This window comes from Alligator sinensis, unplaced genomic scaffold, assembly GCF_000455745.1.
Source record: "Alligator sinensis unplaced genomic scaffold, ASM45574v1 scaffold1295_1, whole genome shotgun sequence".
Taxonomy (NCBI): Eukaryota; Metazoa; Chordata; order Crocodylia; family Alligatoridae; genus Alligator; species Alligator sinensis.
Genome location: NW_005841880.1, coordinates 2,227,547 through 2,236,962, shown reverse-complemented (window position 1 = coordinate 2,236,962; position 9,416 = coordinate 2,227,547). Strand labels below are relative to the sequence as shown.

The 9,416-nt window shown below is 53.3% G+C and overlaps 1 protein-coding gene across 7 annotated transcripts in view; it reads right to left on the bottom strand.

Moving 5' to 3' along the window:
- S1PR4 (sphingosine-1-phosphate receptor 4) overlaps window positions 1–9,416 on the bottom strand; it is a 32,714-nt gene that overhangs the window by 3,076 nt on the left and 20,222 nt on the right. For 5 of the 7 annotated variants that reach the window (XM_025196461.1, XM_025196460.1, XM_025196464.1 and 2 more), the window contains 4 exons: window positions 4,603–4,654; window positions 2,680–2,956; window positions 1,728–2,017; window positions 701–829 (listed from right to left, as the gene is read on the bottom strand). The gene's annotated coding sequence lies outside the window, so the exon portion shown is untranslated. Of the gene's footprint in view, window positions 1–700; window positions 830–1,727; window positions 2,018–2,679; window positions 2,994–4,602; window positions 4,655–9,416 lie in introns of those variants that run through there. The other 2 variants (XM_025196462.1, XM_006017475.3) reach the window with 2 other exon arrangements.

The following is a 9,416-nucleotide window of genomic DNA, read 5'->3' as shown; positions in this document are numbered from 1 at the left end:
CCTAATTTCCTGCTTCCCTCCTCCTGCACCCAAATACCCTTTTTGCTTCTATCAGTAAGAGGCTTGCAGGCTCCAGCCCGGCTGGGTTCCCTTCTCTGTGGTCTGGGACAGACAGTGCATAAACCCAAACAGTTAAGTCTGATACTACAGATTCATCTCAAACCAGTTTCAGCCCTTTTCAAACTGGTTTAAGTGCACTAAATGTTTGTTCAGTTACAAGTTTAAACCAGTATCCCATCACTTAAACTGGTTCATGTGTAATGTTTGTCCCTGCGTGCCTATCCCAGCCTGCACAAAGGTAACCTGAGCCTGGGGCTCCTGCTGCAATGCAAGGGCAGGATGAACCCAACAGGTTCAAAGCAAACCTGGAACAAAAAAAATCTCTGCATCAGCCTTGGCATTGCACCTTTTGCTTCTGAGGTTCTCAAAGCCCCTTGCAGAGCAGCTTGGTGAGGCATTCCCTTTCCCAGGGGATAGACAGGGAAACTGAGGCACAGAGAGGAAAGCCCAGTTCCAATTTGGGAGGTGGTGGCAGAGTCAGGAATAGAACCCAAGTGTCCCCAATTATTAAAATGTTGGCATTCAAGAGATGCCTCCCAAGAAAAGCATCTGATTGGGTTGCAATGCTCCCCGTCTTGCAGCCGGCTGCCCTCAACCTCACCCAGCCATGCCCAGCACTGCACGGGCTCCCTGGACTCACCAGTTAAGAGCTTCCCTGCTTCTCTGCTGCCCCATGCACGAGGGCTTGAAAGTCAGAGTGGCTCTCCAGATGGTAGCACAAGGCTCCCCCAGAGGTGGCACTGACAGTGCTGCCCGAGTCTGTTTGTACCTATAAGAGAAACAAAAGGGGAAGTTACAACACACTACAAACCACAGCACTTTTTCAGGATGATGACCCCACCCAAGAGCGGCTGAGAGGTGCTTGTGGCAGACATCAGACAATAGCAAACACCTTTGAGCATCGCAGAGGCCCTCATTTCCCCTTTGCAGCAGGCTCGAGGGCACACGGTCCCAGAGATTTGCCCTGTGAGCAGGAGTGGGTGGAAGGGAGCCCTCACTTTCCTGCCCCAGGGACAGCCGAGCCAAGCTGTGGGTTGTGACTCACCCGCTGCAGAGGAACTAGGGATGGGGAGAATACAAGGGTGACCCCGATGCGGGGGTGGTTGGAGGGCTGGATGCAACCCTCAGCCTCCGATCTCCCCGTGGCACCTCTGTTTGCCTAGTGGGCTGCACCTGGGACGTGCCCAGGCCTTATCCGCATCCGACAGCTTGTTCCCAGCTGCCACCGCAGACCTAGAACCACGCAGGCTGGAGACGTGCAGCTGGGGAAGGCAGAGCCGCTGATGGGGAAAGAACAAGAGCATCTACACGCATCTTCTGCCAGCTGCTGGGGGGTAGCAGAAAGCTTCTTTCAGCCTAGGGATTGGTCATGGCTTTGTAGGCAGAGCAAGAGACTCAGGTCCATGAGGTTCTGCCGGAGCCCGGTGTAACCCAGGCCCAGTGCCAAGCAGCATCATGCCAAGGAGGTACCACCTTGGTCCGGGGTGAGGCCCAGGCCAAGCATGACAAAGCCAGTGCCAGCTGGATGAACCCCTGTGCAAGGTACAGCCCCTGCTCAGCCCCCCGTGCCCTTGCTAAGGAAGGGACCAGCCGGGGCTTTTCCCCGCTACCTGCTCTGTGGGGGCCCATTTGTATCGTGTTATTCTCAGCGCCTGGCTCACAGTCACCGTCATGCCACTTGCACCCTGGTCTCAGGGGAGCGAAACCTCTCCACATGCACATGCACTGGCACTGAGCAGAGACCTGCTCTCAGCGGCTTCCACCTCGCCACAGCTGATGTGGGGTGCTCTGACCCGGATCTCCTGCCGAAGGGAAATCCCTTAGGTACCAGAAAGCACTGTCCTCCCTTGGCTTCTGCACCATGCAAAGAGACAGCGACCGAGAGTCACACCTGGGCTGGCAAAGGGCTGTGAACCATGCAGGGATGAAGTAGAGAGAGTGGAGGGCAAGTCGATTGCTGGAAGAAAAACCTGCTAGATTAGATCCGCCTGCTGGCATCAGCATTCACATCCAGCCGCCCACCCGTTCCACTCCCATGTCCTATTTTTCCCCATTCATCCTCCATCCATCCCTCTCCCTCCCTGCTTCTCCATGTTCTCTCTCATTATCCCCATACACTTTCTCCATCCATCCATCCATCCATCCATCCATCCATCCATCCATCCATCCATCCATCCATCCATCCATCCATCCATCCATCCCCATGCTTTCTCTCTATTCCCACATGCTCACTCACTCCTTCCTTCCTATCCCCAGACTTTCTATCCCCACATGCTTTTTTCATCCATCCATCCCCACATACTTTATCAACATTAGATGAATTAAACCCTATCTATCCATCCATCCCCATGCTTTCTCTGGATCCCCACATGCTTTTTCCTTCCCTCTACCCACCCTTCCCTCCCTCCTTCTCCATGCTTTCTTTCTATTCCTACATGCTCCTTCCTTCCTATCCCCACATCCATCCATCCCCATACTTTCTATCCCCACGTGCTTTTTCCATCCATCCATCCCCATACACTACCAACATTAGATGAATTAAACCCCATCCCTCCCTCCCCATACTTCCTCTCTATCCCCACATGCTTTTTCCCATCCATCCATCCCCACACACTGTACCAATGTTAGATGAATTAAACCAGTTGACCCACGGACTCATGGAGAGGTGTCCGAACACAACTGAGAATGAGGAACCATCATCAAAGCCCTGCCAGGGATGCAGTAGATAGCTTTGACTCTGCCCTGGTGCAGGGGGGCAGGGGGCAGCCTGGAGACCTCCCGGGGCTCCTGCCAGCTCTCTGCTCTATACTGGCTGCGATGATAAGGCAGGCGGGCTCTGGTCAGAAGCGGCAAGGACTGGCTCATTGATTTATGCACAATGATTTTCATCCAGGGGCTGGAAGGAAACATTGGATCAGTGCTGATAAAGAGCAGCTGACACAAAGATCGTCCCCGAGACAGAGCAGCGCTCCGGGTCACTTGGGAAACGCCTCACTTGAGCGCTAAGGGAAGGCCGTGCACGTGGGGGCAAAGGGGTGCAGCTCACACTGAGAGCAGAGAGATAAGTGGCGGAAGAGTTGCTCCACGCACCCTGCTGCAGCCACAAGTTGGTGATGCAAAGGGCATCCTCAGTACACTACGTAAAAGGCTGCACAAAGGCAGCTGATTGCCCAAACTCAGCCTAAAAATTGAGCTGGGACCAGGAACAGCCTGTGCCAAGCTTTCTGCCCCCCCCCCATGCAGGCTGTCCTCCCCACGGAGGTATTAAGCATGGTCCAGGTGTAGACGCAGGGATGGAGCAGTTGCAGAGCTTCCTGCCTGTGCTGTGAAGTCCAGGAAGCCTTGGGCTGGGGCAGCTGCTGGGGACCCTGCACCTGGTCCCTCCCTGCTCATCCTCCACAAAGCCACTTCACATCAGCGCCCTTTTGTTTCCAGTGCAGCCCGTTGCTGGAAACCCTCCGAGTCAGGGGCTGTGTCTTGGCAGGGGGGCGACAGGACACCAAAAGCAACTGATCTCATTTGGGGAGCTTACGGCAAGGTCATCGTAATAGTAATAATCTAAAGCCAGAGGCAGCATCCCATAGCCGACGGATGCTGTGGGGCTTCCTGGGGAAGACTCGTTGTTTCCCGGCACGGCGCAGTAATCCCCGTGAAGCATGTCTGACCAAACACGGCCGGATCATATGTATTAATATATGTACATGTATGTAATATATGTATGTATTTATCAGGGACCTCAGGGAGATGCCTTACCGCTGTTTGACATCTCCACCAGTGCTCCCAGCCCCTCCTGGTTCTTTGGACACCTCCCGCTTTGTCGGCAAGACCCTACTTGCCCGTGGCAGCTCCCCTTTCCACAGTAGGGACACCGGGTCCCCTCTCAAGCATCCCTCTGCCCAGCTAGGCCCCCCCGCCAGCCAATTCTCATAACAGCCCCCAAGTCCCTCCTGGACTCTGCACCAGCCCTCTCCTAACCACCCTCCTGCCCCTTCCCGCCCCACCAGGCTGGTGAAGCAGGCTCTCATCTGTTCAGCTGATGGGAAACGGCCAGCATTTGACCACCTGAGCAATCCCGCACGGTGGTAACACAGAGACACCCCCGTGCCACGGTGCACAAACATGAGACAGCCGCTATCCTGCACGTCTGAGGTCTGAATAAATGGAGGCAGGAAGCGGAGAGGAAGCAATGCGCTCGGAGCCGGCAACCAGGTGTGGCCGAGCCGGGACAGGAACCCAGCTCTCTCCGCAAGCCAGTGGCCTAACCACTGGGGAACACGCTGGTTGTTGCATCACAGCTGTGACATCACCACGCTACGCTGTGATGTCAGCAGAGCCTGTGCTCCCAGGGAACAAGTGCAGCTAGCCAGGCCCCACCGCTCTCTGGCCTCAGCCCTGACGCTGAGAGCGTTGCACCATCAGCTTATCAGGATGTGTTTTAGCTCTGTGGCTCCACCTCAGACCCAAGCCGGGGCCATTTCTACCCCCATCCTCAATCAACAGGCACTTGGAAAGCCTCCTGCTTCCTCATGCACATTATCTCACCTCCCACAGCAGTTGCTCCATGCTGCAAAGCACTTGCAGGTCCCTCCGGTTCCTGCAAGCATAGAAGGGGATGCATTAGGCTGGAATGGGGCTTTGCTGAGGACAGCACAACCACGGACAAGCTCCTCAAAAGCAACTAGAGGCAGGGGTGGGTGTGTAAGGGGAGAAGTCCCCACTGGGCGCAGCCGGGGGATGTTTGCACAGCGGCACTGGAAGGCATTGGGAGTGGGAGTGGAAGAAGGGAGACTGTCCGGGGCCACTGGAGCTCTAATGCTAGGATTTCAGGCTTTGCTCCATCTGGGACCAGGGGAAGGTGAGCAGTCCCCATAGACGGTCCCAGGAGCAGAGGGCACGCGAAGGGGGTCCAGGGCCCAATCCCATCACACACAGAGACCAGGTGGAGGTAGCGCAGGGCCAAGCAGAGGTGGCACAGGGCCTGATCCAGCCCAGCACACGACAAGGTTGTGCACCACTGGGCTACCCCAGTTTTTCTGCCCCCTTCCCTGGCAGCACGGCTTCCCCATCAGCAGGCTTGCTGGCATGGTGCAGGACCTTTCCACCTCCTGGTCACACAGCTCTGCTGGCAGACCCTTAGGATATAGCCCAGGCCCTCGGCATTTTGGAAACTTGCAGCCATAACTGCTAGCGCGTGCCAAGATCACTCGTGTGTGTAGTTTTATCATGCGTGTCTAGTCAACGCTATATTAAAACCGCTCTCAGCAGGAGAGGAGCCTGAGATTGCTGCACGCTTCAAACCTTCAACACCTTCTCTTAACTTTCCTGGGTGGTGGTTTCACAACTGCTGGTGTGACACGACACACCCTTTTATCAGCTCATCAAAGCACAGTTCAGCTCAGGCTGCATCCTCCTCTCATCAGGACTGCTGCGCCCACTGCTCTGAGCAAACCAAGAGGCTTTTTCTTATTTTAAATTGCAAAGAACAACCCAATGGCTCAGTGCATTTTTCTTTTCAAAGCAATAACCCCAGTGAATGTTAGACTTGAGGCTCATGGTGCTAAAGCCAAAGCTGACTACAAGATCTTCAAGTCACTGAAGTTGAAGCATTAAGCAACAGGCGTTTTTTTGCTGACAAAGTTGAACCACTCGACTGGAGGAAATCACTCTATCTGACCCAGAGGTTGTTGACAAGCTGAAGGGAGCTTTTTATGCTCCATTGCAGTTCACTCGGCTCAGTCTGATGACCGGTTTGTGCAAAGTTCAGCGACCAACTGGGGATGCAAGAAAAAGGACTGAAAATAAAAAAAAGCAAGCAATTAGGTATGAGAGGATGAACTCTATTCATTCTACAAACCAGAAGGACCTGGAGATGAGGACACTTAGCCCCTTTCAGTAATGACAGACAAGACTTCTTTTGTTTAAGACTCAGAATCAAATGCAAAATGGGCTTTGAGATCCACCCCCCCTTTTATATCCAGGACATTTCAAGGTTGTTTAGAGTTATTTTGTTAGTTAAATACAGCTTTTCTTTAACGAACACAATCATTCTGAAATGTTGTTTCTCTGCATTAGTAACTGAACCCCCATTTCCATCCAAATAGAGCTCGACAAAAATGATGAGAAAGGAATTAGTTATCTGGCAGAAACAGAAACATCCCATTCATTCTTTTCAGCATAAGGAAAGGACGGTAAAACTACAAATCCGACTTGAAGGAGATGGTCTTGCATTCAAAACCTTGTCTCACTCTCCCAGCGACTGATGTCATGCCAAGAAATCCTTGTGTCTCACCTTACTGCTGGGATATCATGGAGACATCACTCCAACGCTACCAAATCTCCATAAATACATATTAAACTTTGCGACTGCTTACATGATTAAAAGGCAGAGGTAGATGCTATTCTCCTGGTTGGGCGAAAGAGATGCCGCATTCACACAAATGTGTAACGGTTACCAAGCAAAGGAAACAAAAGTATGACGGCAAAACAGGATAAAAATCAACGATCAAAATTAAGGTTCCTGCCTGTGCTTGTGAGCCACAATTAGAAGTGGGGAATTTAAGGCACTTTGATTTAGATGTATCCCTCCTCCTTGAGCCACCCCAAGAGGCCAGCTGGTCCGCTCCTAGCTGGGTGGCAAGAGTTGAATGCTCTGATGGTTAAAGGGGCGAAGGAAGACGTCTTCCCTCCCCTCCGCAACCTGGGCCAGTCCCAAGGCAAGCGCAGCACTCGGCTGAATTGCCCACTCACATGAATTGCTCTTCCAACCCGGTTTGCTTTAAATGCCTGCTGTGGGCTGCAAGGCCTGTGCACAGAGATACGCCAGCCCTCTTGCACCCCTCTGACCATCGCTCTCTGCCTTTAGACCGCCTGCTCCCCATTGCCCATAGGTGAGGGCTGTAGTCACCAACAGGTTTCTATTTAATTATGAGCTGCCCTGCCTCAAGTTTAAGGTTGCACCCGCTGGCACTTGCCAGACCGTTTTGTTGTCCAGCTGTCCTGAGTTGGCTGGCTGGGCCAAGACCTTGACCCTTGCCAGCCCTACATGTCATCTCCCCAGCTGGACTGGTTTTTAGCTGCAGTCTCTCTATCTGCTGGGGGCCAGAGCTACCCAAACCTCTGTCCCCTGGAGGGTTTGTCTCAGGCTCCTCTGGTCAGGGCGTTGCTTCTTCTGACCATGCCCAGCCAGACTGCTCTGACACCACTTAGCTGCACCGGCCTCTCTCTCTCCATGCACAATGGTCAGACCCAGCCTTGGCTTCATGCAAAAGCACCAGGTCCAGCATCCTCCCCATGCACTCTCTGGCCACAACCAGGAGGGAGCCAGCTCTCACGGCTGCTGAGCCGCATGGATGTGCCCCCGTGCAAAAGGCTCCCCCCAGACCTGGTAACAATATGACTCAATTCAGCTTCGGTTTGACTGAACGGGCAGATTTAACCCCAGGAAAGGGCCCGACTGGTCCGACCCTCATGGTTTAGATACCACCTGGGTCTCCCTGCCTGGAGCGCCGCTAATCTCGGTCACTCGAGTTGGACTTTTTCCATCTGGTAGCAAGCCCCAATGTGCGGAGAAAGGCCTTCAGGTCATCTGCAGAGCAGAGGCTCCCCAGTGCTGCCCGAGGTACCCTGTCCCAGACCAGACAGGCTGAGGGAAGCCACATCCCAAGGGTCTTTGCTGGCTCTCCAAGCGACACAGGGTTATGTAAGACCTGCTAATGTTATGCCATTGCCACCAGGCCAGAATGTCATCCACCTTTTCCACATGCGCAAGCGGGCATCCCGGCCCCTGGTTTTGCTTGCTACACTTATTCCCTTCTGCTGCTGCCTCAGTTTCCCCTCATTTCCACAGTCTGTCTTCCTGCCATGTCTCAGCCAGCGGACTCCCCTCACTTGACCAGGGAAAGCATGACACACCAGCCTCCCCTGGGCCCTTCTCTCTCAGAACAAGTGAATACTACTTGGCCAAAAACATAAAAGGATTTCTTTGGCCATGCTCCCCTTGCCTCTCAGCATCAAGGGCATTTGCACTGACTGCTGCAGGTTGCTGCTCTCCTATCTCTGCCTTCCTCCCATCGGGGCTTCCTAGCTGGGTGGGATGATCAAAGTAGGCAGGCTAGTCCCAGACCTCCTGGATTTTGGGGGGAAGACCGTCTTATTGCAGCTCCCAGAGAGATACGAAGCCGAGTGGCTCCAGTATGAAACTCCAGCGGTAGAACTGGGCTTAGCCAGATACCCCTTGGGTCAGAAAGCCAACCAAATTAGATGATCAGCTGCTCTACAGAGAGGGGAGCTCCTTACTAGAGTTAATTGGGCACAGTCTAACGTGATGTGTTTTTGGCTGGAAGAATTCATAGGAACTAACAGCGATGCAGGGGACAGGGCTGGCGGCAGGGAGTCAGTTGGGTGTTTCACTATGCCTCACACTGCCATTCCCGAAACAACCAGCCCTTGTGTCTCGGTCTGAATTGACTCTGTTTCAAGATTTCAAGACAGGAGTTTTGGCCCAAATACATCAAGAAAAAATGGGCGAGATCGAGATGCAACGGCTTAAAATGAGCAGAATAAAACTTTGCCGTTGGTCCAATAGGCATTTCCCCTCCCCAGCCCCCTGAGATCATCAATTCATGGGGATTTAGGAGATGAACATTTGCTTCCAGCTCAGGACACAAGAGGCTGAAAATCTCTCAAGGTCTCGCAGGAAGGGAAATGACATCTAGGCCAGGTCCACGGCTCGACTTTCATAATGCCTCCCCCTTCCTCCTGTCCTAGTTCATTGGCATCACTGTGGTGTCCAAATGCATGACATAAATGAGCTCCCGCATTTGCTTAAAGTCAAGTTTCTTACTCAGAAAACTCCCCTCTCACTGGGTGCGTCTGCACATAATAACAGGTACTAACTTAACGTGCCATAATCGGTGCACAAATGAACAGTCTTTTGGGGGCGTTAATGCGCAGTAGATTAAATCTACTGCACATTAGCTCATTCGATGGGCTCTGCCCGCCGTGCTACTGTGCAGTAGAATTAGTCTACTGCGCTTGAAGTGTCTTGTGTAGACATGCCCACTTGGTTTTTGATGGGCCCTTGGAAACCTAGCCCAGCCAGAGAACACCAAACCCTTGGGTCAGAGCTTAGGCAAGCCCTCCAAGGCTCAATTAGAGCTTGCATCAATTGACCCCTTGCTTCCCCTCCCTGCCAAATGGCACGTGCACATTTATGGTCACCTGGGTGCTGTGTCCCCTGTGGGTCCCCAAGACCTCTCTGGAAAGGGGATTCTCCAGACCCTTCCCAGAGGGTGAAGCGACTTGGCCAACGTCACACAAAGCGAGTGGCAGAAGCGGGGATGAACCCAAGACCCCCC